Here is a 17,567-nt window from a genome sequence, read left to right as displayed (position 1 = left end):
CTTCTGGTTGTTTTAGGAGAAGCCAACAAATCTGATTTTATGTGAAATATTTCCATTTTTAAATATTGGCCTGACTTTATAAAATACTGCACAGAATCTGATACCATATACGTAATGTTTCAAAACAAGAAAATGCTAAACACAGTCTTTGAATAAATACATAGTGAAACATGGGCCTGAGCGATAAACTTCAAATTCTGGGCAGTGGTGATCCCTTGAGAGGGTAGGCAGGGGAGAGGCACATAAAGAGCTTCTATGGCATCTGTAATGTTTTATTGCTTTAATAAAAATCTGTAATAAATATAGCAAAATGATAAGATTTGTTAGACTAGATGATAGGTCCACGAGTTTCTATTACATTAGTGACCCTACTGTTCTGTACGCTTGAAATATTTCACAATTATAAGACAATAATACTGCACAGGCCAAACATTTTTAGTCCACATCAGACCAGTGGAGCAGAATTTTGCAGACTCTGCATAGCATGATTCAAAAGGCATAGAGCTCACACTCAGGTTAGACCAGGGTGAGCAGACTTTGGTCACCCCTCCCCCCAAGAGTAAAACATAGGTGGTCCAGGTGGTTTTCAACCTGCTTGGACATCAGAGTCACCTGTCCAGCTTGTTAAAACTTCCCATGCCTGGGTGTCACCTAGATTCTACTAAATAATAAGTTGCATCTAGAAACTGGGCAGCGTGGGGATTCTAATGTGCAACCAGAGTTGAAAATAACTGTGATAGTTCTGAGAAGATTACTGTGACACAGGAAAGTCACAACTAGAAAAGCACCTGAGTCGGGGGGGGGGCTCCCAGATAGGTGACAGCTTTAAAAATCTCAGTGGTCACTGGTGGCTTTCCTGGAATTAGACATAACAAATGACAATGAAAGCAAAATACTCATTAAAAAGGACTAAGTCTTTTTGTAATAAGAAAATTGAAATAAGAACTATTGAAAGAGTAACTATTTAAAAAAATATTTTCATTGAAATGGTTAGAATAAATATTATTCAGTACATTATTTTAAAGAAACAAACTGTGTACCTACTGTGTGCAAGCTTTCTGCATAGAGTTGTGGAATGATGGAAAGATGGATGAGCCCCATCCCTTACTCTCAAAGAAACAACATCTAATGGGGCAGACAGACATGTCAACAAATAATTTGTCGTTTTGGGAGACGGAGACTGGTCATGTGAGTATGACTGTAGTTTTGACTCAAAGACTCCAAAACTAGAGCATTCAAGTTATTGGGTCACAGGGTCTTATTTTAACCATTCTCTGATGGCCTGGGTTTGGTGGAGAGACCCCAGAAGCTTGGAGAGAAGAGCAGAATGAAAAGGAATCGTCTCAAAATGACTTTGACTTCAGACAGTGTTAAATATATGAAGGGTTCAAAAATGATGCCTTGACATGGAAACAACCTAAATGTCCATTGACAGACGAATGATAAAGAAGATGTGGAACATATATAAAATGGAATACTACTCAGCCATAAAAAAGAATGAAATAATGCCATTTGCAGCAACATGGATGGACATAGAAATTATCATACTAAGTGAAGTAAGTCAGACAGAGAAAGACAAATACTATATGATATTTAGTACTTACATATCCTTATATGTAGAATCTAAAATGTGACACAAATGAACTTATCCAGAAAACAGAAACAGACTCACAGACATAGAGAACAGACTTGTGGTTGCCAAGGTCGGGGTGGGTGGGGGGTGGGGGCGGGGGAGGGATGGTTGGGAGTTTGGGTTTAGCAGATGCAAACAATTATATACAGGATGGATAAACAACAAGGTCCTACTGTATAGCACAGGGAACTATACTCAATATCTTGTAGTAAACCATAATGGAAAAGAATACAAAAAAGAATATATATATATATATATATATATAACGGAATCACTTTGTTGTACACCAGAAACTAACACAACATTGTAAATCACTATACAGTAAGTCCCCTACATATGAACCTTTAAGTTGAAAACTTTCAAAGATGCAAACATTCATTCTATCAACGTCAGGTGTGAGTGAAATTGCAGCTTGCCCTCCGTCTCCTATTGCTGACGATCTTTCAGCTCTACCACCTCCCACCTCCTCTCCCTCCACCAGTCAGTAACTCTTCATGCCTGTTCACTTGATGCCAGCCCCTGTATGCCAGCTGTTGTACTGTATTACTGTACTCTTCAAGGTAGTGTACTGTAAGATTAAAAATGTTCTTTATTGTTTGTGTTTGTTTTTTATGTATTACTTGTGTGAAAAGTATTATAAACCTATTACAGTACAGTACTATATAGCTGATTGTGTTAGTTGGGTACCCAGGCTAACTTTGTTGGACTTATGAACAAATTGGACTTACAAACGCACTCTCGAATGGAACTTGTTCGTATGTAGGGGACTTACTATACTTCAATAACATAAATTTTTTAAAAATGATGTCTCGAAAGACTATTCTTACTATGTTAATCAGGTTAATCCACAAAAACTTTTTTCTTTTTTAAAAAAAATACTTTTATTTATTTATTTATTTATTTGGCTGCACCTGGTCTTAGTTGCGGCATGTGGGATCTTTTAGTTATGGCATACAGGATCTAGTTCCCTGACCAGGGATTGAACTCAGACCCCCTCCATTGGGAGCGTAGAGTCTTAACCATTGGACCACCAGGGAAGTCCCACAAAAGCTTTGTTCTTGATACAAAGAAATTTTTTTTCCTTTGCTATAAAGAAGACTTTGGTATGACTTTCTCTTTCAGAACCCCACATGTGAATGAATCACTGAGTGAATGAATAGAATTCAATCCTCATAACAGAGATAACATTGAATCATAATATACTCCTTTAGGATAATTTTCAGGAATGTCTATGATTCAAAGCATTTCCTTTTACAACAATAACAATAGCTATAGTTTATGGATACACTGCACTAAGCATTTTTAGATACATTCTCCTGACTGATCTTCACCTACAACCTGCTGAGGTAGATCACATTATGTGCATTTTTATAGATGGAGAAATTGAAGGTCATGATGGTTAAATAACAAACCGAACCCTAATCTCAGTTTATCTGCAGCAGAACCAGGATTCAAATATGCTCTGACTCCAAAGGCTAAAACTTAAACTCAGCACTATATTCCTACATGACAAGGCATATTCGCTATTATTACATTAAAACTTTTAAACAAAATTTTATTAATTAAATTAAATTTCAATTTTATTTTAATTAAAAATGCCTACGGAGGTACTATGCAGTTTGAGACCATTTAAAGCCAGAAGGTAAGGCTGTAGATAGCCAGGAGACAATCACTAAGAGTGGAGTGTTCTTTCTTCAAGCATCAATTTTTGGTAATTTTGAGTTAAGAGACAAATATTCCATATGTGCCTGTATTCCTCCATCCAAATATTATAAATATTAATTCCAAAACTACCTTTATGCACCTGCAACAATACTCTGTGAACGATGGCTGTTGTTAATCTGTGTTTTAAAAATGCTGAAGTGACCGTTAATTTGAATAATCAATATAAATAATTTATTAGTTTGGTCTCCAAATCAAGTAGAAGCTACATGACAGTATTTCACAGCTCAGTGAAGCAGAGAGTTCAGTCAAGTAGTCTTCAAATCTGTTGTTCCTTAAACACAAAGAAGAGTGGTGTATATATAAGCAATTCAAGAGACTAGAAAAGGCCAGGTGATGTTACAGAATTTTGACACATATTTCAATAGATAATCCAATAATGTTTTCATTTTCATGAGTTTAACTCTTTAAAATTCCACTAAAACATAAAAGAAAGTTTTGAAAAAAGAGAAAAAAAATCACAGTGTTTTTGGTGTTATTTTCAAGTCATTTAATGCACACATTATCTGAATATTGAGTATTATAGCCGGCTTACCACTTTGTGTTCCCGTGACTGGGCTGTCAAAGGAAGCCGATCATTGCCTTAACCAGCTGTGTGCATAATGAAAGGCCATTATTTTTTCCCTTCTCATGAAAATGCATGGCCCATTTTGTATTGCCCAGATACTGCCACAGATGGATTTAATTCAGCAAATGAGGTACTCGCTATACTAAAAGAAAGAGCTTATGGAGGTAATATCATGTCAAGAAAATATTATTTTATTGGGACAAACATTTTTTTCAAAGATAGCAAGAATGTTTATTGTGAGGTGGAAAACAGTAGCACAGTAGAAGCCCAAAGAGTTCATGTATCTATTGACAGGTTTTTTCTTTCAGATAAGCAATTAATCATGGGAATAGTGGCTGATGACAAATTTAGATTATGAAAGTGCTTCATTAAAATTTTTTTTCCTTTTGAATACATAAGTAGATGTACAAGTTATAAAAATTGAAAGTAGGAAGGGTATAAAGTGAAAACTGTATCTCCCTCCTGCCTTTATCTTTCACCCATGTGGTTCTCTTTCCTAGAAGCAACTACTATTACCTTGTTCTTGCATCCTTCAAGAGATATCCCATGCCTATGCAACCATATTTATATGTTGTTTTCTATACTAATAATAACATACATACTGATCCATAGTCCCATTTTTTTACTTTAGCAAATGTCTTGGAAAAGGTGTCATGGAGTCCTAATTTTTTTTTTTTTTTTAACCTAGCTCTATGCTGTCCATGTTTCTTTTTATACTGGGGTAAAATTTGCACTTAGTAAAATGCTAAGATTCATTTTCATACATTTGGAGAATTGAATACAAGGGTGTATCCATCTCTCAAAGCAAGATTTAGAATATTTCATAATAATTCCTGAGAGCTAATTAATATTCCACTGCATGGATGTGCCACGACTGATTTAACCAAACCTCTACTTTTGCTCTCTTTTGCTGTTATAAATAAGTTTGCTGTGAATAACATGTATATGTATGATATTGCATGTGTCTAAGTACACCTATGGGATATTTCCTAGAATTAGGATTGCTACATCAAAGGGTATGTGCAGTTTTAACTCGGAAGGATATTGACAAATTACATACCATAGGGGTTGTACACTCTGACTGACAATTTATGAAAGTTTTTTTTGCAGTATACTGTGGTTATTAAACTTCTTGATCTTTGCCCACTGGTAGGTGGATAAAGGGTGATTGTAGCTTTAATTTTGTTTCTCTCATTCGGAGGATGCTGAGCATCTTTTCGTGTGTTTAAGAAGCATTAAATAGTTTCATTCCAAGGCTTCCCTGGTGGCGCAGTGGTTGAGAGTCCGCCTGCTGATGCAGGGGACACGGGTTCGTGCCCCGGTCCGGGAGGATCCCACATGCCGCGGAGCGGCTGGGCCCGTGAGCCATGGCCGCTGAGCCTGCGCGTCCGGAGCCTGTGCTCCGCAACGGGAGAGGTCACAACAGTGAGAGGCCCGCGTACCGCAAAAAAAGAAAAAAAAAAATAGCTTCATTCCAAAAGAAAATCTGAGCCAAAGCAGAGGTGCTGTGAAGACTGCCATGTATTTGGAGTGATGAACAGAAACACAGAAGACTTGACATTTATTCTAACCTTTCAAGAGAAGTTGGACAAAGTAATGTGTTTCTGAGGACAATAGAAATCTAAGGAAACTTGATATTTCAAGTATCACCTGAAAAGAAGATGCCAAACTCTTGAATGGAAAAGTCCAAGAAACCAAAGATCTAAGAAAGTATGCCTGCCTGAATCACAAATGAAGACAATGTTAATTTGTTTCATCAACATAAATGGTATTGTCCATGCCGAATTAATCTACAAGGTCAAACGGTCAGGCAAGCTTATTATGCAGAAATTCTAAAACATCTGTGGTATTGTACACTGCACAAATCACTGCTTGATCATCCACTTTATTTACTACACTTTGCTCTGGACAACCTTTGACTAGTCTTTAAAATCAGTGCCATTCTAAAAGGGAAAAAGCAACCCAAAAAGGAAAGAAAACTTGCCATTGAGGATATTCAAAAGACAGTGACTTCAGTTCTAATGGTAATTCCAACAGAAAACATTCAAAATACTTGGGGCAATACTTGAAATCACTACATAGCTCCCAATGTGACTTATTTGGAGGAAACAATACTCTCTTAGATTTAGAAGTTCTTATTTTAAGTTGGTTCCATTGCTGGATAATTATATTATTTATGCCATGTTAATCTAACAATCAGGGACACTTAAAATCCTTCAACTACCCTTTCCCTCTCCAATAAAGTACTTCATGGAACAATAGAATTATAGAAAAAAAACCATTATTGTTTAATTTATTAGACTCCCACTTATCTGCTGCAAAGTATTATTAAAGTTATGCCTCTTACCTGGGCCTCAGTTTTCTTTTCTGTTAAATTCAGATAACAAATTATAGTGCCTAATTAACTAATAAAGTCTCTGTCATACAGTAGTCTCTCAAAAAATCCTGGTTCTCGGGCTTCCCTGGTGGCGCACTGGTTGAGAGTCCGCCTGCCGATGCAGGGGATGTGGGTTCGTGCCCCAGTCCGGGAAGATCCCACATGCCGTGGAGTGGCTAGGCCCGTGAGCCATGGCCGCTGAGCCTGCGCGTCCGGAGCCTGTGCTCTGCAACGGGAAAGGCCACAACAGTGAGAGGCCCGCGTACCGCAAAAAAAAAAAAAAAAAAAATTCTGGTTCTCTTCCCCATATCTGTATCTGATTAGGACTTTGTCGATGGACCCAAAAGTAGCAATTAAAAATGAAACTCTTGAGATTTCAAAGGACTGAGTATGAAAGATTTAGGTTTCAAATTAGGAAGAATTTTCTTTTACTGACACCTGTGATAAAAAAAAAACCTTCAGTGGAACACTTAAGGAAAAAATGTACAAAAATATATTGTCTGAGTTCATTTGCGAAGAATAGAATCCACTCTAGCTAGTTTACAGGATATTAAAAGACTTTCAGATTTTGGAGGAGGGATAAAGGGACTGAGTCTGGATTGAACTTTCAGGAAAGATTGCCACAGCTACATTTCACTGTTGAGGCACTATACTGGGTTGAATACTATCCCCCCAAAAGTCATATTTACCTGAAACCTGTAAATGTGACCTTATTTGGAAATAGGATCTTGCAGATGTAATCAAGTTAAGATGAGGTTGTACTCGATTAAGGTAGGCCTTAATCCAATGTCTAGTGTCCTTAAAAGGACACTGACAGAAGAGACACTGACACATGAAAAAAGGACATTTGAAGCTGGAGGCAGAGATTGGAGTGATGCCTCTATAAACCAAGGAATGCCAAGGATTGCCAGCAACCCCCAGAAACTAGAAAAGGCAGGGAAGGATTGGCCCTAGAGCCTTCAGATAGAGCATGGCTCTACTGATAACCTGATTTTGAACTTCTAGCCTGCAGAATTGTGAAAGAATACATTTATGTTGTCTTAAGCTTCCCCAGTTTGTGGAACTTTGTTAGGGAAACCCTGGCAAACTAACATAGGCACCAAGGGAGCTGCTGAATCTTTCATAATCAGGGATCCTCCAGTTCCAGAACCTTAATAGTTAATAAGACTTTAAGATCAGGAAACTACTACAATCAGGAAACCAACAGGATCAGGCAACCTGCCATGGTCAAGGAATGTCACTACTCCTGGTTCCAGCATTGTGGCACACCTCCTACAAACAGTCCACACCTTGTCTTAAGGCATACTGCAGCGTTCTTTGAACAATAGGACTTTAGCTGATACTCCCACAGAAAAAGCAAACACTTCCATCATCATTTTTCCCAGCAGTGGAGGAAGAAAATGCAGCAGAAGCACAGCCTATGCCTTACAGTGGCAAAAGCATCTGATTGGTCAGTCCTAAATCACATCCAGAACCCTAGCTGCAAGGGAGGCTAGGAAGTATAGTTATTCGTTTTCCAGACAACACAGTACAGGAAGATAAAAGAGATGTTAAGCACCAATCCACCATATTTACTACAGATAGTTCATGCAATTATTCCTTTAATTCAGAAATTACCAGCATTAAATGTATTAAATCACTTAATTTCCTGGATCTCAGTTATCTGTATAAAACTAAGATTGAAGGTGATCTCCAAGTATACCCTTGATTTAAAAATTCTAAATTTTTAAACCATATATAAATCTGTATATAAAAACATACTTCCCACATGTTTATTTACATAGTTTTCTAGACTTTCTTGAGAAAAGATACTGGATAGAAATTCTACAGCACCTACATGCTAACACTATGTAAACTTTTTTTTCTTTTTTTAATTTTCTTTTTTTTAAATTTTTATTGGAGTATAGGTGAGTTACAATGTCGTGTATGTAAACGTTTAATTGTCTTCAAAGAGGTGCAGAGAGTAGATTTACTCTTTGGAGGGGGAGAATTTGTATAGGAATGTGTGTGTGTGCGCGCCCACGTGTATGCATTGTGCATGTAAATGCAAGTCAATTAAAATTTCTCATGAATAAAATTTCTCATGACTAGGTAAAAGCAAACTGGCAGAAATTCAATACATATGGTAAATATAGACAATGAAGTAGACTCTGCTTCACGTTTTTGTCTGGTTTTGAATTCTTATATTTGCTTCCCACATTTCTTTTTTCTAAAATGAATCAGGCTCATTAAATTTAGCATGACTAAGGTTTTCCAGATATAAAAAAGAATAGCAAGTTGTGGATGGGCTTTACCATGTTGAATAACTACTATAAAAGTAGAATTTTATTAACTTTTGTAAGTAATTACATATGAATTGGTTGATTACTTATAATTTTATCACTAAAAATCTTTTATTTTATTTATTTATTACTTTTTCTTTTGGCTGTGTTGGGTCTTCATTGTAGCACACGGGCTTCTCTGTAGTTGTGGTGTGTGGGTTTTCTCTCTCTAGTTGTGGTGCGTGGGCTCAGTAGCTGCGGTGTATGGACTTAGTTGCCCCATGTCATGTGGGATCTTAGTTCCCCGACCAGGGATCAAACCCACATCTCCTGCATTGGAAGGTGGTTTTTTTACCAATTGACCACCAGGAAAGTCTCCATTAAAAATCTTTACATATTATTCATACCCTTAACAGTCAGTATATTATCTTTTTATAACATAAGGGCTAGTGTTCACTATCATAGATTTGCAAAAATGGCCACAAATTATTGCCCCCCTGTTATCTAAACTGCTACATGATGTGACTTTTCAGCTCACTTTATTAACAGGTGGAGTCTCTTTTTTACCTCTAGTATCGAAGCTGGTCTTGTAACTTGCTTTGGCCAATGGAATGCTACAGAAAAAATGTGTACCAATTTCACCAGGGCCTCGAGAGTCCTTGCACACTTCTACTAGCTCTGTTGGACACTTGCTGAGTGACTTTGTGAACAAACTTAGGCTAGCCTACTAGAGGATGAGAAACAACATGGAAGACTGCCAAGACACCCGAGTCAATAGCCAGCCACCCCTAGTCAATCTGGCAGCTGATCACAGTCATATGAGTTACCTCAGCTGAGGCCAGAAAAGCCACCCTGCTAAGCCCAGCCCACATTGCTGATCCACAGAATCATGAACTAAATAAATGGTTATTGTTTTAAAAACTAAGTTTTGGGGTATTTGTTATGCAGCAAAGTTAAATACTGTTCTCAGTTAACCTTGTTTAAATTTTCTGAGTGCCTCAAATATCTGGATTACTTCCTTCCAAGAATAGCAAGTACTGGGGAAGTTTCCAAAATGGCAGAGTAGAAAGACCCTGAGCTCACCTCCTCTCACAGGCATACCAAAATTATATCTATTTACAGAAAAACTATTGATGAAAAAGACCAGAACCTACCAGAAAAGGTCTTCTACAATTAAATATATAAAGAAGGAACCACAACAAGACAGGTAGGAGGGGTGGACTCATGGTATAGTAAAGACCCACACCCTGAGATGAGAAACCCACAAAGAGGAGAATAATAACAATTGCAGAGTTTCTTCCCAAGGAGTGAGGGGTTTGAACCCCACATTGGGCTCCCAGCCCAGTGCTCCTGTGCCAGAAAGACTGGCCCTCAGAATGTATGGATTTGAAGGCCAGCAGGACTTACTTTTGGGAGACCCAGAGAGCTGGGAGAAATAGAAACTCCACTCTTAAAGAGTGCACACAAAATCTCACACACTCCGGGATCCAAGACAGAAGCAGTAGTTTAAAAGGAGCCTGGGTCAAGCCCACCTGCTGATCTTGGAGAGTCTCCTGGAGAGGCAGGAGGCAACTGGAGCTCACCCTGGAGACACAGATACTGGTGCCAGGCATTTTGGGGAGCTCGTTCTACCATGTGGACACTGGTGCTGGCAAAATCTGAGTTCAGCATCACAAATCAGCTTTACAGGAAATGTTAAAGGAATTTCCCTAAGCAAAAAAAGAAAAGGCCACAACTATAAACATGAAAATTATGGCAGGAAAGAGCTCATTGGTAAAGGCAAATATACAGTAAAAGTAGGAAATCAACCATATCCAAAGCTAGTAGGAATGTTAAAAGACAAAAGTAGTAAAATCATCTATATACATAATAAGCATTTAAGGGATACCCAAAACAAATAGATGTTAAATATGATGTCAAAAACAGTAATCATGAGGGAAGGGGAGTAAAAATGCAAAGTTGTTCAAATGCATTTGAAATTAAGAGATCTGCAACTTAAAATCATGCACACGCACACACACACATGGCTATGTATAAACCTCGTGGTAAACCACAAACCAAAAATCTATACACACACAAAAAAGGCAAAGGACTCAAAAATGCAAACATAAAACCAGATAATCATCAATTCACAAGGAAAGAGAACAAAAAAAAATGAAAGGAACAAAAAAGAACTACAAAAACGACCCAAAAACAATTAAAGTGACAATAAGTACATACCTATCAATAATTATTTTAAATGTCAATGAACTAAATGCTCCAATCGAAAGATTTAGAGTGGCTAAATGGATCCAAAAAAGATTCATAAATATGCTACCTACAAGTGATTCACATCAGATCTAAAGTCACACACAGACTGAAAGTGAGGGGATAGAAAAAAGAATTCCATGCAAATGGAACTCAGAAAAAACCAGGGTAACAATACTTATATCAGAAAAAATTGACTTTAAATTAAAGACTGCTACAAGAGACAAAGATGAACATTACATGATGATCAAGGGATCAGTCCAAGAAGAAGGTATAACAATTGTAAATGTATAGGCACCCAACATTGGACCATCTAAATACATAAAGCAAATATTAACAGACATAAAGAGAGAAATTGACAGTAACACAATAAAAGTAAAGGACTTCAACACCCCACTTAATCAATGGACAGATCACCCATACAGAAAATCAATAAGGAAACATTGGTCTTAAATCACACACTAGACATGATGGATTTAATAGGTATGAAGATTCCATCCAAAAGCAGCGTTCTTCAGGATAGATAACTTGCTAGGCCACAAAACAAGCCTCGGTGAATTTAAGAGAACTGAAATCATATCAAGCATCTTTTCTGACCACAGTGGTATAAGACTAGAAATCAACTATAAGGAAAAGAACTGCAAAAAACACAAACATGTGAAGGCTAAACAAGATGCTACTAAGCAACCAATGGATCACTGAAGAAATCAAAGAAGAAATTAAAAAATACCTGAAGACAAATGAAAACAAAGACAAAACAATCCAAAATCTGTGGGATGCATTAAAAGCAGTTCTAAGAGGAAAGTTTATGGCAATACAAGCTTACCTCAGGAAATAAGAAAAATCTCAAATAAACAACCTAACCTTACATCTAAAGAACTAGAAAAAGAAGAACAAACAAAACCCAAAGTTAGTAGAAGGAAAGAAATCATAAAGATCAGAGCAGAAATAAATGAAATTGAGACTAAAAAAACAGCAGAAAATATCAGTGAAACTAAGAGCTGGTTCTCTGAAAAGATAAAATTGATAAAAATTTAGCCGGACTCATGAAGAAAAAAAGAGAGAGGGACCAAATCAATAAATCAGAAATAAAAAAGAAGTTGCAAGTGATACTACAAAAATACAAAGCATTATAAGAGATTACTATGAACAATTATATGCCAATAAAATGGACTATCTGGAAGAAACAGATAAACTTCTAGAAATGTAAAATCTTCCCAGACTGAACGAGGAAGAAATAGAAAATATGAATAGACCAATTACCATTAATGAAATTGAATCAGTAATTTAAAAAAAACCTCTTAACAAATAAAAGTCCAGTATGAGATAGCTTCACAGGTAAATTCTACCAAATATTTAGAAAGAGTTAACACCTATCCTTCTCAAACTAGAACAAATAATTTTAAAATTTGTATGAAAACAAAAAAGACCCCAAATAGCCAAAACAATCTTAAGAAAGAAAAAAATGGAGCTGAGATATCACACTCCCTGACTTCAGACTATATTACAAGGCTACAGTAATCAAAACAGTATAGTTCTGGCACAAGAAACAGACACATAGATCAATGGAGCAAAATAGAGAGCCCAGAAATAAAACCACACACTATGGCCAATTAATCTATAACAAAGCAGTAAGAATATACAATGCAGAAAAGACAGTCTCTTCAATGAGTGGTGCTGGGAAAACTGGACAGCTACATGTAAAAGAATAAAATTAGAACATTCTCTAACACCAAATACAAAAATAAACTCAAAATGGATTAAAGACTTAAATGTAAGACCAGAAACCATAAAACTCCTATAAGAAAACACAGGCAGAACACTCTTTGACCTAAATTGTAGCAATATTTTTTTGGATCTGTCTCCTAAGGCAATGGAAACAAAAGCAAAAATAAACAAATGGGACCTAATCAAACTTAAAAACTTTTCCACAGCAAAGGAAACCATCAACAAAATGAAAAGAAAACCTACTGAATGGGAGAAAATCTTTGCAAATGATATGACCAATAAAGGGTTAATATTTAAAATATATAAACTCATACAACTCAATAACAAAAACAAACAACACAATCAAAAAATAGGCAGAAACACCTAAATAGACATTTCTCCAAAAAAGACATACAGATGGCCAACAGGCACATGAAAACATGCTCAACATCACCAATCATCAGGGAAACGCAAATCAAAACCACAATGAGATATCACCTCACACCTGTCAGAATGGCTATCATCAAAAAGAACACAAATAACAAATGTTGGTGAGGATGTGGAGGAAAGGGAACTCTTATACACTGTTGGTGGGAATGTACATTGGTGCAGCCACTGTGAAAAACAGTATGGAGTTTACTCAAAAATCTATGATCCAGCAATTCCACTTCTAGGTATATATCCAAAAACACTAATTTGAAAAGATATATGTACCCTTATGTTCACTGAACCATTATTTACAATATCCAAGATATGGAAGCAACTTGTCATCAGCAGATGAGTGGATAAAGAAGATGACACACACACACACACACGTCCATCAACAGATGAATGGATAAAGAAGATGACACACACACACACACGAATACTACTCAGCCATTAAAAAGAATGAAATTTTGCCATTTTCAACAACATGGATGGATGCGGAGGGTATTATGTTTACCGAACTAAGTTAGACAGGGAAAGACAAATATTGTATGTTATTACTTATATGTGGAATCTAAAAATACAATGAACTAGTGAATATAAAAAAAAAAGAAACAGAATCACAGATATAGAGAGAAACCTAGTGGTTACCAGTAGGGAGAGGGAAGGCGGGAGTGGCAAGATAAAGGTAGGGGTTTAAGAGGTACGAACTACTATGTGCAAAGTAAATAAGCTACAAGGATACATTGTACAGCACAGGGAATATAGACAGTATTTTATAATAACTATAAATGGAGTATAATCTATAATATTATTTTGAATCACTATGTTGTACACCTGAAACTAAAATAATATTGTAAATCAACTATACTTTAAATAAGTAAGTAAATAAATAAATAGATAAATAAATTGCACTTTTTTTCTATTCAAAATTAACATATTAACTGTCAAAAAATTGAAAAACACTGAAATTCAGAAAAAGGAATAAAATTAGTATGTGATATTCTACTGCAAGACAATGCCTCATAAAATTTCTAAATATTGATACAAAATGTTACATAATTTGAGTTATTCTCTATTTAACTAAAATTTTTATTTCAGACATCTTATGTCTGAAATAAAAATTTTCAAACATTTCCACATAATTGATATTCTATAATTTTTAATAGTTTGCTTAAGTATTCCACCTCATATATATAATTAACTTTTAAATATTTTTAATTTAAAAATTAATTCCAGGGCTTCCATGGTGGCGCAGTGGTTGAGAGTCCGCCTGCTGATGCAGGGGACACGGGTTCGTGCCCCGGTCCGGGAGGATCCCACATGCTGCGGAGTGGCTGGGCCCGTGAGCCATGGCCGCTGAGCCTGCACGTCCGGAGCCTGTGCTCCGCAACGGGAGAGGCCACAACAGTGAGAGGCCCACGTACCACAAAAAAAAAATAATAATAATAATAATTCCAATTACTTAGATTTGTGAATAACAATATAGTAAACATTATTTGTACATTAACATTTCCGTCAATCATGTATAACAGTGCCCCTTTCACTGAACCATAGCCAATACTGTATATTTACATTGAAAATAAACACAAACTTTGCTTCCTTGATAGGTAAAAGTATATTTATAATTTATTATATTTAATATATATTTACTATATAGTAACTACGTATGCATATCAACTAGAGTTCTATATTTGTTTAAGAATATTTTCAAATTAAAATTTATATACTGTGAAATATCCAAGCCTTAAGTGTGCCATTCTAGAAGCTTTGACCTATGTGACCCAAGCCCTTATCAAGATGTAGAAAATTACCACCAACCCCATAAAGTTCCTTCATCCCCCTTTTAGTCAACACGCACCCTCATTCTCCAGAGGAGACCACTGTTCTAACTTTTTCTATCACAGATTAGTTTTGCCTGTTCTAGAACTTTATATAAGTGTAATGATATCATACGTAGTGTTTTGTTTAAAACTTCTATCAAATAGCATAATGTCTTTTTTTTTGTTTTGGCTGCATTGGGTCTTCGTTGCTGCATGCGAGCTTTCTCTAGTTGTGGTGAGTGGGGACTACTCTTCGTTGCCATGTGCGGGCTTCTCACTGCAGTGGCTTCTCTTGTTGCAGAACACGGGCTCTAGGCACGTGGGCTCAGTAGTTGTGGCTCGCGGGCTCTAGAGTGCAGGCTCAGTAGTTGTGGCGCACGGGCTTAGTTGCTCTGCGTCATGTGAGATCTTCCCGGACGAGGGCTTGAACCCGTCTCCCCTGCATTGGCAGGCGGATTCTTAACCACTGTGCCTCCAGGTAAGCCCCAAATAGCATAATGTCTTTTAAATTTATCCATACTGTTGCATCTTGGAGTAGTCTCTCAGTTTGCTTGGGCTGCTATGTGGTAACAAAAATATCGTAGATTGCATGGTTATAAACAACAGAAGTTTATTTCTCATAGTTCTGGAGGCTGGGCAGTCCAAGATCAAGGCACTGGCATATTCAGTGTCTGGTGAGAGCTTCCTTCCTGGTTCATAGAGGACTGTCTTCTTGCTGTGGCTTCACATGGTGGAAGGGGAGAGGAAGCTCTCTGAGGTCTCTTTTATAAGGCTACTAATCCCATTCATGGGGACTCAACCTTCATGACATAACAGCTTCCCAAAGACCCCACCTCCAAATACCATCATACTGGGGGTTAGATTTCAACATATAAATTTTTGTAGAACACAAACACTCCAGCTATAGCAAGTATTAATAGTTTCTTCTGTTTCCTTACTTAGTATTCCATTATATGAATATACCATGATAGGTTTAGCTGTTCTTTTGTTGATGAATATCTGGGCTCTTTCTAGTTTTTGGCTATTGAGAATAAAGCTGTTATGAACATTCTTCTGTAATGGTCTTTTTTTGTGGCCACATGCTTTCATTTCCTTTAGGTAAACACAAAGGAATGAAATCATTAGACTGTTGGGTAGATATATGTTTCATTTTATAAGAAACCACCATAACTTCTTCCAAAGTTAGCATTTTCTAATTCCTTCCACCAACAGTGTGTGAGAATTATGGCTACTCCACATCCTCTCCAGCACTTGGTGCTGTCAGTCTTTTTTATTTTAGCCATTCTAGAGATATATGACCAGTTGGCTTTTTAAGTATTTGATTTAAGGAATAATTACCATAGTCGTCTAGTTCAAAATTCAAAAGGTGCTAAAGACCATACTAGAAGGGAAGCCTTTGTCCTGGCCTTTACCCTACCATGCAGTTTCTTGTATATTCTTCCAGAGACAGTCTGTGCATATTACAGTGCATATGAGTGTGAATACTTTTTTTTTTTTTTTGCGGTACGCGGACCTCTCACTGTTGTGGCCTCTCCCATTGCGGAGCACAGGCTCCGGACGCGCAGGCTCAGCGGCCATGGCTCACGGATCCAGCCGCTCCGCGGCATGTGGGATCTTCCCGGACCGGGGCGCACCTGTGTCCCCTGCATCGGCAGGCGGACTCTCAACCACTGCGCCACCAGGGAAGCCCGAGTGTGAATACTTTTTAAAGATATTTTCACACAAAATGGTATCTAGTTTTCTTAACCTAACAATATTTCAGATATTTCATCTCAATATATATAATACTTAACCAGTCCTCTGTTTAAATTTAGGTTGTTCCTAGTCTTTGGTTATTATAAAACAATGCTGCAAAGATTTTCCATAAATATGTGTGTATACGTATAAAATTTTACATGTGCAAGTATATTTTTAGAGTAAACTTAGAAGTGAGATGGGTGAGTATGATGGTTAGTTTTATGAATCACCTGGTCAGGCTATAGTACCCAGTTCTTTGATCAAATAGTAATCTAGGTGTTGCTGTGAAACTATTTTGTAGATGTGGTTAACATATATTCAATACAATCAGTTGACTTTAAGTAAATATTATCTTTGATAATGTGGATGGGTCCCATCCAATCAGTTGAAGGCCTTAAGAGAAAATACTGAGGTTTTCCAGAAAAGGAGGAATTCTGCCTCATGACTGTAGCATTAACTCCTGACTGAGTTTCCAGCCTGCTGGCCTGCCATATGTATTTTGGACTTGCCATCCCCCCTAATCATGTGCATCAATTCCTAAAAACAAATTTCTTTATACATACATCCTATTAGTTTTGTTTTTCTGGAGAGTCCTGACTGATACCGTGAGTTGAAGGGGATGAGTATTTTTCATTTTCTTGGATATTGCCAAAGAGTCCTCTAAAGGGCTTATGCCAATTTATATACCCACAAGCAATACTTAGGAGCTTCTGTGTCCCCTATACCTTCACCAGCATAGTGCAATTTCAAACTTTCCATCTGGTAAGTTTAAGAAAGTATCTCATTTTAATTTTAACTTGCATTTCTATCCATTAACTATTTTAATGTTTTAATCATTCTAGAAAATACTATTTTGTTTGAGAGGTCAAAATAGTCCTACAAAATAGTCCTGTATTTCCTGTAAAATAAATTATCCAAGTTCTATGAATTCAATAAACTCTACCTTTTCTCACTATAAATTGCCACTCTTGTCATGAACTAAAAACGTACAAATAAATATTTGGGATACCCATTCATACATATCTCTGGTCAAAGCATATGAATATTTCCAAGGGTATGGACCTCA

The 17,567-nt window shown here is 36.8% G+C and overlaps 1 protein-coding gene and 1 long non-coding RNA gene across 3 annotated transcripts in view; both read right to left on the bottom strand.

The window, feature by feature from the left end:
* STK39 (serine/threonine kinase 39) overlaps nucleotides 1-17,567 on the bottom strand; it is a 476,424-nt gene that overhangs the window by 317,666 nt on the left and 141,191 nt on the right. The window lies entirely within an intron of this gene.
* LOC113632232 (uncharacterized) lies at nucleotides 3,507-6,472 on the bottom strand. The gene is made up of 2 exons (XR_003437744.1): nucleotides 6,271-6,472; nucleotides 3,507-3,946 (listed from the first exon to the last, which is right to left on the bottom strand). It is a non-coding gene; the product is annotated as an uncharacterized LOC113632232 (long non-coding RNA).

This window comes from Aethalodelphis obliquidens, unplaced genomic scaffold (genome assembly GCF_003676395.1).
Source record: "Aethalodelphis obliquidens isolate GAN/ISIS:26980383/991018 unplaced genomic scaffold, ASM367639v1 scaffold2, whole genome shotgun sequence".
Taxonomy (NCBI): Eukaryota; Metazoa; Chordata; class Mammalia; order Artiodactyla; family Delphinidae; genus Aethalodelphis; species Aethalodelphis obliquidens.
Note: the sequence above shows the minus strand (reverse complement) of the source record. Positions and strands in the feature narration are given on the sequence as shown.